Source organism: Peromyscus eremicus, chromosome 1, assembly GCF_949786415.1.
Source record: "Peromyscus eremicus chromosome 1, PerEre_H2_v1, whole genome shotgun sequence".
Taxonomy (NCBI): domain Eukaryota; kingdom Metazoa; phylum Chordata; class Mammalia; order Rodentia; family Cricetidae; genus Peromyscus; species Peromyscus eremicus.
Window position 1 is genome coordinate 129,805,409 of NC_081416.1, and position 16,059 is coordinate 129,821,467.

Consider the following 16,059-nt stretch of genomic DNA (forward strand, 5'->3'; position numbering starts at 1 on the left):
AGAACTTGTCTCAAAAAAATAAAGTGGAGCGTGATGGAGAAAGATACTCGACATTGATCCCTAGTCTGTCTCTAATTCACACACACACACACACACACACACACACACACACACACACAAAGTGCTCACAAACACACTCACACAATACATGAGGCTTAATTGGAGGAAGTTAACTTAGGGGTGTACAGGCAAAGTGACAATTGAGACCTCGTCCCTCTCTTCCTCTCTTTTGCTTCCTGCCTGCTAGCCAAAATGAAGCTGTTCCACCTTCTGAGTTGGCTCTCCCAGGTATCTTGCCACAATAGCAGAAGACTGGCTCACCACCCTCCATGACCCCTGTCTGCCTTTGTTGATTGCTGAACCACAGAAGGTTTGAGGCCGGGAAAATATACCTTGGGGTTCTGCCTTCTCTGTGCAGTGGGTACTGTGGACCGTGCCACCCCACTGGGCACACTGGGATGTATAATTCTTCTTTCAATAACTCTGAATTTTCTGAATGACTCTAAAAGTGGAACCAGACTTGGCCTCTGCAAATACAGAATCTATTATCTGTAAGGCTCTAATCTCTTTTAAAAACTGTCACCTTGGAGTTGGAGCAAGGGCTCAGTGGTTACCATCGGCTTACTCTTGCAGAGGACCTGGGCTTGGTTCGCAGCACCCACATGATGGCACACAAGTAACTGTAACTCCAGTTTCAGAAGCTCCAACGTCCTCCTCTGGCCTCCACAGGCACATGGTACACATTTAGACACACAGGCAAAAACACTAATACACGCTTTAAAAACTTCCACCTTTTCAGCTCCTCTGTGGGAAACGCACTGGGCTGGGAAGGATCCTTGGGAGCGACAAAGATAATCCTGAAGAATTCTTCTCTCAGTCACTCCTACATGCTGTTTAGAACACCTTTGTACAATAAACCCTGTGGAACAAGTACCCAGCCCAGCAACCTGCCATAGGATCCCCAGGGCAGATACGCTGGTTCAGAATCTGTGCTTAACAAGATGGCGGAGGAGCACGTGTTCCTCTGGAAGGACATACCCACAAGAGCCTTCCAAAAGGGAGCTGGGTAGAAGTGAGAGGAGGGGGAGCCTTCAGCTCAGCGTGCGGCTCTCACATGTGGAAAGAAGAGAAGAAAGGGCCAACGGAGAAAGAGGGACTGCCCATCGTAGTCCAGTCCAACATAGGTTCAAATAGACGGTTACCCCTAGTATCTGTGCCCCTGTGGAGGGTCAGTACCAGAGCACCGTTACATAACAGATCTGCGCCTAGGTCAAAGGGTATGGTTGGCTAAGGGTAGAGCTAACCATAGAGCGCTTGCCTAGTGCACCTAAGGCCCAGGCTTCCATCCCCAGCGCTGCAAAAATCATAAGTACAGAAAAGAAAGTTGTAATGCTTGCACAGAATCTACACATGTCCTACCCTACACTTTAACACTTTCTAAATGACTTGCAATACCCAATACACGTTAAATACTGTGTAAGCAGCTGTGATGCTGTATCGCTTAGAGAATAATGTCAAGAAAACTTATCTGTGTATTCTCAATACATGTGTTTGTTTGTTTGTTTTCTCCTGAAAGTGTTTTATTTTTCCACGGCTAAAGCCATGGTTATGAACAGAAGGCCACCCATTGTGATCATTGCTGTGAGGTATTCCTGCCTGTGTTCCTCTCTTACCCATCTTCCTTTATGCCAGATTCCCTTGAGTACTTTGTTTTAATATTATTTTTTCTGTTAATTATATATATGTATATATGTATGTATGCATATAGGCATGCATGTATGTATGTATGTATGTATGTATGTATGTGGGGGCAAGGGTATGTGCATGGTAGTGCAGGTGCCCCACCTGTTGTCCAGAAAAGGGCCTTGGATCCCTTGAACCCGGACTTATAGCTGCCTGCTGTGGATACCGGGTACTGAACTCAGGTCCTCTGTAAAAACAGTATGTACTCCTAACCTCTGACCCATCACTCCAGCACCTCAGGCCTTTTCCTTTCACTCTATAAGCCTTGAAACATGTGTAATACATAATTTGCTTTAAAATTCAAATAAGTCCACTTTATTGATTGCATGTGGTTATCTCTTCTCAAGATATAGTCTCCATCATTGGACATTTGGACCACTTCTTTACCAAACCAAAACTTTCATGACCAATTTTACCACTGAAATAGCAGGGATAATTTCCAAGCACATTCTGAAACAACAGATAGACCCTATCTGCCTTTGAAAGAATTTTATGTTCTCCACTTAGTGAAGAAAAAACTTCCCAGCATTTGGTGCTCACAGAAAGGAATAAAAAGATGTGGGTTTTTTTTTTCACACTTCAGGCATCAGATGCTAAGTTTTAAAATACCCTGCATGGTGTGAACTTAGCTTTCAACATCAAGTGCAGCTTTTCCAAGTCTGAAACCAAGCAGTTAAGAAATAAAGATGTTAGGCAGCGAAACGCACACGTGTGGAGCATCGAATTGTTAAAATGACACACATGTGAGGCAGAACAGCCGTTCACACTCAGATCATCAGCTGGAGGTCCTCCCGTGAATCAACCCCAGCCTCCAGAGGGCATGGATGCACAACAGTGCGCGCACACACACACACACACACACACACACACAGGGTGTTTTACAAAACACACCACCGAAGCACAGTTCGTCTTTTGTCCTCAAGTGTAGTCCCATACATATGTGCGTTTGACATCTTCATCAGAGAAAGCCGCACAGACGCCTGAGGAAACTGTTCTTTCTCCTCTTTCCTTTCCAGTTTGTGTGTGTGCAGATGCATGTGTACGTGCTGCACTGGCTGTTGCTTCTCAGGCAACATCCAGTTAGAGTGTGTTTTGTTTTGTTTTGTTTTGTTTTGTTTTGTTTTGTTCTGTTCTGTTCTGTTCTGTTTTGTTTTGTTTTGTTTTGTTTTGAGACGGGATCTCTCACTGCCTAGCTATCCAGCAAACCAGGTGTATGCCCATCTTCACCACCCTAACACTGGGATTGGGATTACAAATCAGCGCTGCCATGCCCTGCTTTCCTTTAAAAAAAAAACTAATTTATTCCTTGGCAATTTAATACTTATATGCAATGTACCTTAATAATATCCAACCCCTTCTCTCCCCAGAACCATACAACATAGCCCATCCTTCTTCCTATTGTCTTTTCTTTTACAACCATGAAGTCCAATCAGTGCCGTCCCAAACAAAATGATTCTCTCTCCTCCGGATGCCATCAGCTTCCAATAGCTTCTTCATAGGTGTGCTGCTGTCATGAGCCCCACCTCTTCCGTGATGGAATTATTGACTAGCTTGCCCTTGTGCAGGTAACCACAGCTGCTGGGGTTCATGAATGCCATGGTCATGTTGGGTCCAGAAGACAGCATCTCAAGGCACCCTCCCCATCTTCCAGCTCCCACATTCTTTCCACCCTTTCTTTTGTGGTGTTGCAGAGGATGTTATAGACGCTCCATTTAGGGCTGGGCATGTAACAGTCATTTAACCTCAGCACTTCGGCCAGTAATGAGTCACTCTCTTGAATGTTGACCATGACATCTCCTACCAAGGTTGAGAAAATCAATTATCAATGAATATAAGCCTAAGTGTGTAGCAGAAATCTTAAAAGGTCTTATTAATTAAATCAAACCTAAGGCCAGTTATTGGGGTGAATGCTGGAAGATCAGAGAAGCAGAACAAGCCACAGCCACCTCACCTCGCCAGTTTCTCAGCTGATTCTGTTCCCTCAGACTGGAAGCCTCTGAGTCCTCACCCAGAGTGAATCTCAGCTGAACTGCTGCTCCAAAGCCTGAAAGCTTAACCAGCTAAAAGCTTCTAGTTTCTGGTCCTCACGCCTTATATACCTTTCTGCTTTCTACCACCACTCCCTGGGATTAAAGGCTCACTTTCTGGGATTAAAGGCGTGAGTCACCATGCTTGGCTGTATCCTTGAACACACAGAGGTCCAGGTAGATCTCTGCCTCTGGAATTCTAGGATTAAAGACGTGTGCTACCACTGCCTATCTATCCTCTATGTTTAATATTGTGGCTGTTCTGTCTCTGACCGCAGATATGTTTATTAGTGTGCACAATATTTCAGGGAACACAATACCACCACATAAGTGTTTAGACGGCAGATTGACAACATGTCTGTTTAGCAGAACAACAGTAGTAGGCTCCCCTACTAAGACCTTTGACCTCCCAGCCAGGCTTTGGATCAGACTTACAGCACCAGACATGAATTCCCTCCTGTGGAACAGGCCTCAGATCGAGTCAGAAAGCAGTTGGTTTATCACATGCTTTTCTCTTGCTGTGATAAAAAAAAAATAGCATGACCCAGAAACTTATAGAAGAAAGATTTGCTTTTGCCCTACAGGTCCATAATGGCCACGGTGACATGGCAGCCAGTGGCAGACATGGTGTTGGGAGCAAGAAACAGAGAGCTCACAGTCTGAACCGCAAGTGAGAAGCAGAGAGGGCTACCCAGAAGGTGGCAGAGTTTCTTAATCTCAAAGTCTTGCCCTAGTGATGGACGTCCTCCAACCAGTCTATACCACCTAAGCCTCCCCAGACAGTACCACCTAAGCCTCCCCAGACAGTACCACCTAAGCCTCCCCAAACGGCACCACCACCAGCTGGGGATCAAGTGTCCAAATGCCCGGGACTATGAGGGACATTTCTCATTAAAGCCATCACAGTGGGTTGCCCGCATCACAGCCATGCCACTGTTACACTTTCTCAAGTTCATTTTGTCTGGTAGGTCAGTACTGCAACATCCAGGCTCCACTGCTGGATAAAGCCACTGGTGGCTTCTCCAGATGTGAACTGCAAAGCTTTGGGCACTATGGAAAGCCAGCCATGAGGGAAGTAATCTCCGGGCCGGTTCCAGTTTGGTTTCTCCATGTCCTATCATTAGTGTGTGTTGTGTCTTCAACAACGGAGTCTTACTCTGGTTTTTGGTGGGCAACGAAGAGCAATGCAGTAGCCTGTGTTGTTTGGGGGCATCTGATGCCTTTCTGATCAAACTCTCAAGGGGTTTCCCCTACCTGGCACTGAGATCTTTCATTTAACAGCTTAGGTCTTTTGAGGAAAGCATTGCCCCCTGCCCCCAATACAAAGTACGTCCATTCAACCTCCTTTTTAAGTTACTATTATGTTTAAATACTTTTAATGTATTTACTTTATGTGTGTCGGTGTTTTCTCTGCATGGATGTCTGTGTACCACACGAATGTTTGGTGCCCACAGAGGCCGGAAGAGAGCATCCGATCTCCTGGCATTACAGTGACAGACGGTTGTGAGTCACCATGTGGATGCTGGGAACTGAACCCAGGTCCTTTGGAAGAGCAGCCAGGGCTTTTAAATGATGAACTCTCTTTCTGACCCTAATTGTTATTTTTTTAATGGGTTTACAAAGTAGTGAGTTGCCATCGGCTTTTTCCTACAACCTTCGCTAGATAAATTACAATGAATAATAAATAATAAATCCTTCCTCACTTAAGTTGTTTCACACCAGATACTTTCCCACTAAAATGTGTGCATACGTGGGGGGCGGCATGTGTGTGTGTGTGTGTGTGTGTGTGTGTGTGTGTGTGTGTTCCAGAGATAACCATGTATAAATTGACTACTACTGTCTCTTTACATACTTAATAATCATGCATCCCATACCTCAGAACGTCTACAAGAATGTAATTGTCACAAAGAAACAATAAAAGTTTAATGTGATGGATGTGCTAATTACCCTAATTTGCTCAACCTCCAGCCTTAGCATGAATCAAAACGTCACATCGTTCCTCACAGATAAATATGGTCATTATGATCATTTTCTAAAAGGCCATGACAAATTTTTCTCTGGTGCTTTAAGATTCTTAAGCCTCCCAGGCATTATAGAGTATTTCTCTATGACTCAGATACTCAACATCTTTTGTTTCTTACAATTCTTTTTTAATATAGTTTTATTAATTCTTTGAGAATTACATAAATGTATACAATGTATTTATATCACATCCATGCCCCCTTCCTTGCAGATCTACACCCTGCTTCCCATCCCCACCCCTTCCCAACTCTCTGTCCTCTACTGTTTGCTTTGTTTTATAACCTATCCAGTCCAATTTGTGCCGCCCATGTCTAAAAGGGTGTATGGCTGACCTACCAGAGACCATGCCCCCTAAACAACAGCTGCAATAGCTCCTCATCTATGGGTGGGGTCTCCTGACCCCTCCTTGCTGGAATGTTGACTGGTTTGGTCTTGTGCACATCTTACACAGGTAGCCACAGCTACTTTCAGTTTATGAGAGTGACAATTCTATCATGTCAAGAAGACACTGCTCCGCTCTGATTCTCCCTGACCTCTGGCTCTTATGGACTCTTCTGCAATGGTCCGTGAGCCATAAGGGGCAGGGAATCTGGAATAGCTATACTATGTGTGGCTGAGCACTCCATAGTCACGTATCCTCTGCCCTGTGACCAGTTGTGAGTTTCTGTGGTAACTGATGTTCACCACACAATGAACATCTCTGAGGAGGTGTGAGAGCTGCACCAACCAAAAAATGCCCAACATCTCAGTTGGCAATGCCACACCTACAAATCCAGCCAGGAGAGGAAGTCAAAAAATCGTTCCCAAAATTCTGTTTTAATATCTTATTTATTATTTCGTGTTTGTGCTTTTGTTTTTTAAGTTATGTTGTTCAGTTTACTTTCTTTTTCACAGGTGCATGTTTCTGGTGATAAAATTGGGACCACAGGCAAGTGGTCTCCCCCTAAGTCACATCCCCAGCCTTACTTACTCGTGTCTTATTTGTTCTGTGTGTATAGCGAATGAACAAAAGGGATGGCTACTTAAATCTTATTCTAGCTTCTCAGTTCCCTTTTTCTCTTAAAACTGATCAATGCATATGTTCAACTGAGTTAAGGGAGTTTTATTTTATAGAATTGTTTCCTGCTGTCTCTACATACTACAGCCAGTCCATAAGGAAAGTTGAACAGAAAGCTGGAATTCCCTAAATGTTTTCTATTTAAATATGGCATTGGGGTTGGTAGAAATTAAGTGACCTTGGCATGTCAGTGTAATAAGGATTTCTTCTCCATGTCTGAGGCATGTTCTGTGGGAAGTCCTGCTACCAACTCTCAGAGGACCCCTCCTTTCAGGACCCTGAGATGAGATGATACCGTAAGACCTGGAAGATGCACAGTGTCCACCAATTCCTGGAGGTTGGCATGGGACCCTGGAAAGGGCATGACCCCTCCTTTTGTGTAACGGGAGGCTGTGCACTGTTCCCCCACTAGAAAATCCTCTTGTCTAACTGTGGAGGCTGCAGACAGACAAATCATCAGGGAGACGTCAATGCATCACTATGATCAACAGCTTTTTTTTAAAATAATAAGACCTCAGTTGGGGAAATAGGGTTACACCAAACTGTGACGTTTCTGCAGAGTAAAGCTACAGCATAGGAGAAGTGTTTGCCAACTATTCATCTGACAAAGGACTAACTTCTAGACTGTGTGGGGGGTGGAAGTGTATATATCATGTATGGAAGTATAGACTCAGAAAGACAAACATGGTATGTACTCACTCATAACAGGATACTAGATGTGGAACAAGGATGACTGGACTGCTACTCACATCACCAGGCAGGCTACCTGGAAAACAGGACCCCAAGAAAGACACAGGGATCGCCCAATGACAGAGAAATGGAATGAGATCTACATGAACAGCCTGGACATGAGTGGGGGTAGTGAAGGGCGAGGGTCGAGGGAAAGAGAGCTTGGGTGAGTGGGAGATCCCAGCTGGATCAACAACAGAGAGGGAGAACAAGGAATAGGAGACCATGGTAAATGAAGACCACATGAGAATAGGAAGAAACAAAGTGCTAGAGAAGCCCACAGAAATCCACAAAGATACCCCCACAACAGACTGCTGGCAATGGTCGAGAGACAGTCCGAATTGACCTACTCTGGTGATGGGATGGCCAAACACCCTAATTGTCGTGCTAGAAACCTCATCCAACTACTGAGGGATCTGGATGCAGAGATCCATGGCTAGGCCCCAGGTGGATCTCTGGGAGTCCAATTAGCGAGAATGAGGAGGGTTTATATGAGAGAGAATTGTTGAGACCAAGGTCAGATAAAGCACAGAGACAAATAGCCAAATGAACGGTAACACATGAAATATGAACCAATGGCTGAGGGGTCACCAACTGGATCAGGCCCTCTGAGTGGGTGAGACAGTTGATTGGCCTGATCTGTTTGGGAGGCATCCAGGCAGTGGTACCGGGTCCTGTGCTCATTGCATGAGTCGGCTGTTTGAAACCTGGGGCCTATGCAGGGTCCCTTGGCTCGGCCTGGGAGGAGGGGACTGGACCTACCTGGACTGAGTCCACCAGGTTGATCTCAGTCTGTGGGGAAGGCTTTGCCCTGGAGGAGATTGGAATGGGGGGCGGGCTGGGGGGAAGGGGAGGGGGACGGGAGGGGAGAGAACAAAGGAATCTGTGCCTGTATGTAGAACTTAATTGTATTGCAAAATAAAAATTTAAAAAAAAAATTTAACAGCAAAAGATAACTCATTTTACGGTTTGAACACAAAATGTCCTCATAGACTCGTGTTCAAATCTAGATTCCCTGCTGGTGATGTTACCTGGGGAGAATCTAGAACACTAAGGAGGTTAGCCAGAGGAAGCAGATCACTAGCAGCAGGTCTGTGGGTGCGTCTGGTCCCCATCCCCTCCCCTCTCTCCTTTTCTTCTCTGCCTGAGAGCAGGTCCACAATGAATCTTATTCCTGCCTCTTCTCTCCTTTCCCCTCCCCTTCCCTTCTCTCCTCTTCTCCTTCCCCGCTACCCCCACATCTCTCCTCCTCTCTACTTTCAAAAAGGGTAAATAATCTGAGTAGGCATGTGCTGGATGGTCTTATGTCAACTTGACACAAGCCAGAGTCATCTGAGAGGAAGGAATTTCCATTAAGAAAATTTCTCCATAAGAACAGGCTGTAGGCAAGTCTGTAGAGCATTTTCTTACTTAGTGATGGATAGATGGATGGGTAGTGCCACTCCTGGGCTGATGGTCCTGGGTTCTATAAGAAAGCAGACTGAGCAAGCCATGATGAGCAAGCCAGTAAGCAGCACCCCTCCACGGCCTCTGCATCAGCTCCTGCCTCCCGGTTCCTACCTTGTTTCAGTTCCAGTCCTGACCTCCTTCAATGATGAACAGTGATATGGGCTTGTAAGCCAAAGTAACACTTTCCTCTCCAAGTTCCTTTGGTCATGGTGTTTCATCACAGCAATAGTAACCCTAACTGAAACAAGACACTTTTCATTAAATAAATAAATAAATGGTCAACAAGTACATGAAAATTTCTCAATCTTATTAACCATTAGAGAGATGCAAATCAAAACTCGGCAACATATCATCTCACCCCAGATAGAACAGCTATTTCATATTAAATAAATAACAAGTGCTGTTGGAGAGAGGAGTAAAAAGGAACTCTTGGACTCTGTTGGTGGGGATATAAATAAGTGCCACCATTAGGAAGAGCAGCACGTGGCTTTTATAAACATTACAAATCAATCTACGTGACCCAGCTACCCTCCTCCTAGTTCAGTATCCAAATGAAATGACATCAGCACTCCAGAGGATTCCCGCAGGCTCAGTGACTGTGGCAGTATTCACAAGGCTGAGACAGGGAAGGACCCCAGGTTGCTTGGGAGTGGATGGGCATGTAAAAACACATGGACTTACTGGGAAGGTGCCTCAGTTGGTAGAGCGCTGGCCCCACACATGTGAGGCCTTGAGATTCATCTCCAGCACTGCATAAAATGACTAAGTGTGGTGGCACCCACCTGTATCCTCAGCCCTGTGGAGGTGGAGGCAGGAGGATCAGAAGCTCAAGGTCAGCCGTGGCCTCACCAGAGTTTGAGGCCAGCCTAGGCTACATCCAGCTCAAAAGTGGGCAGGGACTAAAAATGTGCACATGTCCATAGTGGAGTATTAGCCAGAAAGAAGAACGAAACCCCAGCATGTGGACCCAATAGGTGAAAGCGTTGGACATTGTGTGAAATAAATGAAGCTGTGCACAAAAAGAGATGTGCCATGTGTTCTCTCTTTAATGTCAAAGTTGAAAAAAGAAAAGTTGGTTGGAGTGCAGAACAGAGATTATTACAGAAAGGAAAAGAGTTAGGGAGGGGAGGGGAGGGAGAAGGGGGCTGGGTTCAACTGGTGCTCAGCAGATATGTAACTGAAGCAACTGCTGAGAGGCACTTGGATAAACAACGCATCCTCACACACACACACACACAGAGAGAGAGAGAGAGAGAGAGAGAGAGAGAGAGAGAGAGAGAGAGAGAGAGAGAGAAACTTAAATCCAGTTTCTATTCTCGGGAAGAAGAGTGCCTAAGCTGCTTTTACGTGGTGGGATTACACACACTGCGGGTTCTTTCCTCAGAGCCCCAAAGTGGAAACCACAGTTTCTACAAAATGGGGACCTCTAACCCCATCTACACAAACATGCATCCCAAGCTGGGCTCCCGACTGGTCCCCTTTTTATTTGAGCTGGTTTCACTCAAAAGACAAAACACCCAAGCCTGAAGGGCTTCACCCTTCTGAAAACAGTTAACATCTGAATGAAGCTGGCAGGCTTGGCAGAAGGGTCGCAGACATTTTATGTCCCGGACTCTTTACCCCGGTATTTAACCCCTAAAACGTAAGTAGATGAAAGACAGCTCATGAGAATTGTGTTCCCTAAACTAAATGCTGTCAGTAAAATTTTTTATTTTCCCTTTTCAATAGCGAATGTTATAAGACATTTCACATCCTTTGTGTCCCCGTTGGATGAAATTACCCTGGAAACAAGCATTAGTGTGTAAAATGAAGATCCAGGGGTTATTAGTGGGCTGCTACAGCTGTACGCGGAACGAACCCAGGAGCAATGAGGCAGAGACGTGGACGGAGGCGACGAAGCTGGCTCTGACCGGGGGTCAGGGACAATAAAATTATATGGCCCTCTCCCTTTACTGCTCGTTTGGGATTAATGCCGAAAGGCCCGTTCCACAATTGACTGTAGAACGGAATAATCGGGCTTATTGGACATTTCCAGAAGGCATGTCTAGGCCACCTTCTTTCCCATGACTCGGTCAGCAATATTTCCTGAGCACCTCTGGCATACAGAGCACACAACTGAATGCTGCAGGAGAGCAAAGCAAGCTAACGCCACGCCTCTGTAAGGGCAGACACAGTCTTCTCTCCAGTTCACAGCTTCCAAGTTCATGCAAAGACCTCACTGCACCACACGGTCATGAGGCCCTCAGAAGCATATGGAAGCAGAGACGCACAAAGGACTCTGCATGGCCGCAGCTCTGGTAGCCTCGTGGCCTCTGAGAAACAGGCAGGCCCTCAGTTGCTACACTCCTCTCTCCCCTTCTCTCTCCCTCCCTCTCTCTTTCTCTCTCCTCCCTGTCAGTTTCATACATGAGGATAAAGATGTGATCAGCTTCCAGCCCTTGCCTACCAGCCTGTTACTGTGTCTTCCCTACCATGATGGACACTCTGCCTCTGAAACCAGAAACCAGAACAAACCCTTTCTTCCTTGAATTGTTCTTGGGCATGATATTTCACACAGCATCCAAAAAGTGACAAATACATGGGTACTTTGGTGGATGACTAAGTTAGATGAAGTCATAAGGATGGGTCCTTTATATTGGGATCAGTGTCCCTATAAGAAGGGGTACCACAAAGCTCCTAATGTCCCACCTCTTTCTCTGCCACAGCAAAGGAACGTGCTGTCACCATCTGGACTTACAAGAGACACATGCTCTTGTTTATGTCATCAGGACAATGGTATTCTGTAAACACAAACCAAGCTAAGCCATCAATTACATGTTTTATCACTTTTCTCCTTCTCTTTCCCCATGCCCTTGGCCTTGAGGAGGATGGAAGCCAGAACTTAAAAGAAAGCTGTCCCTCCCTGGGGGAGAAGAGAAGCTAAAACCGTAACCAGAACCTCTGCAGAGAGGAAAGCATTCCAAAGACTGGTACATCTGCCTTCCTCAAGCAGACTGTGTTTGCTGGCAAAGCTGTGGGACCTTCTCCTTCCTCAGAGTGAGCTGTACAGTCACCAACTCTAGGCAACTCTGGGCACGGTGGGCACAGTGGGCAACCTTCATGGAAAAGGACTGTCTTGGTTTCTATGAACAGACACCATGACCAAGGACACACAGACAAAAGCTTTTAGCGGGGGCTTGCAGTTTCAGAGGTGAGTGCATGAGCACGGTGGTGGGACGTGTAGACGCAGGCAGGCACGGTGTTAGAGCAGCAGCTGATCGCTTACATCTGACCCACAAGCACAAGGCAGAGAGCTAACTGGGAATGGCGCAGGCTTCTGAAACCTCAAACCCATGACAGCCCTCCTCCTCCGAGGCCACACCTCCTCATCCTACCCAAACAGTTCCACCAACTGGCAACCAAGTGTCCAGACATCTGAGCCTGTGGGGGCCAGTCTCACTCACACCACCACAGGGACAGTGGGGAGAAACAGAGGCACATTTTAGCCACATTCTCCAGGTTAAGGTGAGTCACGGGCAAACACTGGGACAGCAACGTGTGGCCAATGTGAAGAGAAGGATGTGGGATAGATTTTTTTTTCTTTTGACTTCTTTCTCAGCATAACTGCTTATTTCTGTGTATTTTAGGATCATCTTATCCAGTTAAAAATGCAGACACACGCACATACACATATACAGACACGCATGTACAGGTACACATACACGAAATGAAAATAAGAAAGGCACTTGTTGGGAAAGAGGGTTTCAGTGGGAGGATGGGGTTGAGAGAGGGGAGTGGGAGAGAAGGGAGTGGAGTTGAGAGAGGGGAGTAGGGTTGAGACAGGGGAGTTGGGTTGAGACAGGGGAGTGGGGTTGAGAAGGATTACATAATATACAAGTAAGGAACTATCAAAGAATAATAAATACCTTTTTAATGAGCATGGTAACACACCCTCACAATCTCAGCACTCTGGAGGTAGAAGCAAGAGGGTCAGAAGTTCAAGGTCAAGGTCATTCTCCAATGCAGAGAGAGTTGGAGGCTAGCCTAGGCTACATGAAGACTTGTCTCCAAACAAGTGGATAATATGGAAGACTATCCTGCTCTGCACAGATGACAGGGCCTTTCTGATGAAAAAGCAGTGCTGTTCTTAACAAACATGGAATCAACTTCAAGACTGCCCATTATCTAAATTACCCTAACCAGCCATTAGCTCACTTAATCAGTAACCTAACGGGTAAATGGTGATACGGTTATCCTACATCTGTGTGATGCTCTGGAGCAGAAATTAGTGTTTTTCTGTACCTGCTCTCATGGAGATCACGTCAGGCAACTGTGAACCTGGGATTCCATTGCTCTCCACTCAGGGAAAGTGCAGTCAAATGGTTGGGAAATTTAGAACAAGCAAAGATGTCAGCCCTTGACCTCTGGATCAAACCCAGTGTTCCCTCCCGGAGACCAGAACTTGCTCCACAGGGGAAGCTCATGAGTGGGCAAGGAGCAGGGTGCCAGAGCCGAGCTCAGCAGCTGTTGCTCCTCTCTAAGGGGGCACAGGGTGCTTGTCCCTAAGAGGGGGAGGGGCAATGCGGCCACTCGGGAGGGGGAAGGGCTGCAGTTTGAACTGGGAGCATTAAGCACCTCTTCCCAGTAGGTCCGCTGAGGGCATACCCATGACAGCTGTGGTTTGGATGTCCCCTTCAAACCCATGTTGAAATCCAGTTGTCGTTGTGATAGTGTGGAGATGTGAAGGCTTTAAGAGATGGCTGTTATGAGGGAAGGGCCCTCAAGGATAGATCAGTGCTGTCGCAGGGAGGATAAAGACCCCCAGAATGGGTTGCTATGAGTGTGAAGTGTCTCATCTCCTTCCGCTCCATCTTTCCCTAATGCTCATCTGCCTTTCTGTGCTGAGCTAACACGGCGTAAAGGCTTTCGCCATTTGCAGGCTTTCACCTTGGACTTGAGTCCTCCGGAACTGTGAGCGGAATAAACCTCTGTTCTTTATTAAGGACTGACCTGTATCTGGTGCTCCATTATCTCTAGCAACAAAACATGGACAAAGACTAAAGGCTAACTCACTAGAGCCAGCTCTCACTTCAGCCTTCCCCTGAAAGGAAATGCTTAGAGGTGTGGAGACTGGATCTTCTGCTGAAGTGAGCTCCCCCGACAGCAGAAGTGACCCTCACATAAGAACGAGGATTTCCATAACAGCGACTGGGAGATGGTTCAACAGCCAAGAGTCTTACTATGCAAGTAGAAGACCTGAGTTTGGGGCAAGTGGATCTCTGTGAGTTCAAGGCCAACCTGGTCTACAAAGTGAGTTCCAGGACAGCCAGAGCTGTTACACAGAGAAAACCTGTCTCAAAAGAACAAAAAAAAAAATCTGAGTTCCAGTTCCAGCACTCATGAGAAAACTGAGCACATAGTCATGAGCACCTGTAACCCCAGTATTGACAGGAGACAAACATATCCCAGGAGCTCAGTAGCCAGCCTAGCAAAACAAAACAAAAAAGATGTCAGGGTCAATGGGAGACCCTGTCTCCAGTGAAGGAGAAAATGAAGTGATACAGGAAGACACCTGACTTCCTCCTCTGGCCTCCATATGTGGGCACATATACCCATGTACACATGCAACAGACAGAGAGAGAGAAAGAGGGGGGGTGATTTAAGCATTCTCACTGCTCTTGCCCTCACTGGGTGCTGAACTGAAGAGATTACAGGGCTGTGATAACTGCCCCCAGTCAGCTGATATGAAGCAGAAGGATTATCCTCTGTAGAACTGGTCTAAGATCTAATCGGCTAGCCTCTCGGAGGGGACTATCCTCTTGGCAAAATGGAACCAAAGTGTGAGAAGAATTTAAGGTTTGGAAAATGAAGAAGACTATAGAGCAAGAAATGTGTCTGTCTGTCCTCTAGGAGCTAAAGCAGACTCTGGATGGGCACCAACTCAGAAACAGGACCCGGTAAAGATGATTCCCCCGGTACAAGATCCACTTGGAGCATCTCCAGCCTTCTGACTTAAAAACTGTGAATCAATGTGGTTCTCCATGCTATTCTAGAGGGATTGGGTTCAGCATCCCTTGGGGGTACCAAAACCCATGGATGCTCAGCTCATTTATATAAAATAAAATTACGTGCATTTTACATAATCTGTATACAGCCTCCCCCATACTTTAAATTGTCTAAATGACTTGTGATACCTGGTATGATGTAAATGCTGCCTAACGTCATTACAGTGCATAATTTAGGGAGTAACATCAAGAAAAAACGTCTTACGCTCGCTTCAGCAGCACATATACTAAAATTGGAACCATACAGAGATTAGCACGGCCCCTGTGCGAGGATGACGTGCAAGTTCATGAAGCGTTCCATATTTTTCTGCATCATCAAGGACCAGGCTGGAGCGGCTGGTCCACAGGAAGACATGCACCACTGTTGCCTTCACACAGGTTAACTCGGAGGACAAGGGTGCTCTGGCTCAGCTGGTGGACGCTATTAGGACCAATTAAATGACAGATATGATGAGATCCGACGCCATTGGGGAGGCAACGTCCTGGGTCCTAAATCTGTGGCTCGGATTGCCAAGCTGGAAAAGGCAAAGGCCAAGGAACTCGCCACTAAATTGGGTTAAATGTACACTGCTAAGTTTTCTGTACATAAATATAATTACAAACTTACTTTCCAAAAAAAGAAGTCTTAACATGCTCAATACAGATGCAATTTTTTTCAAATATTTTTGACCCAAGGGCTGGCCATCTGAATCTGTAGATGGGCCACCCATAAATGGGGAGGGCTGGTATAAGTAAGTCATTAGAAACCACTGAGTATGTGGCAACCTGTTGCACAGCAATAGAAAATGAACACAACAGCCAACACACCGAGCTTTGGCGTTCCTTCTTTGCAAGGCAGTTAGTTATAAGTTTGGTGAATTCTGCGAATCCCCCAACCCCACAAAGGGTATATATTCATCACCTCCATTTTACAGAAAAGGAAACGAGCATCCAGACAGTTCTTAAGCATTTCTTCTAGCTTATAAGTTCTGTAATTTCAAGGGGTTCT

The 16,059-nt window shown here is 46.0% G+C and overlaps 1 pseudogene; it reads left to right on the forward strand.

Annotated features, from left to right (window-relative positions):
* The first annotated feature begins 15,278 nt into the window (after positions 1 to 15,278).
* LOC131902861 (U6 spliceosomal RNA) lies at positions 15,279 to 15,378 on the forward strand (annotated as a pseudogene).
* Positions 15,379 to 16,059: the final 681 nt, after the last annotated feature.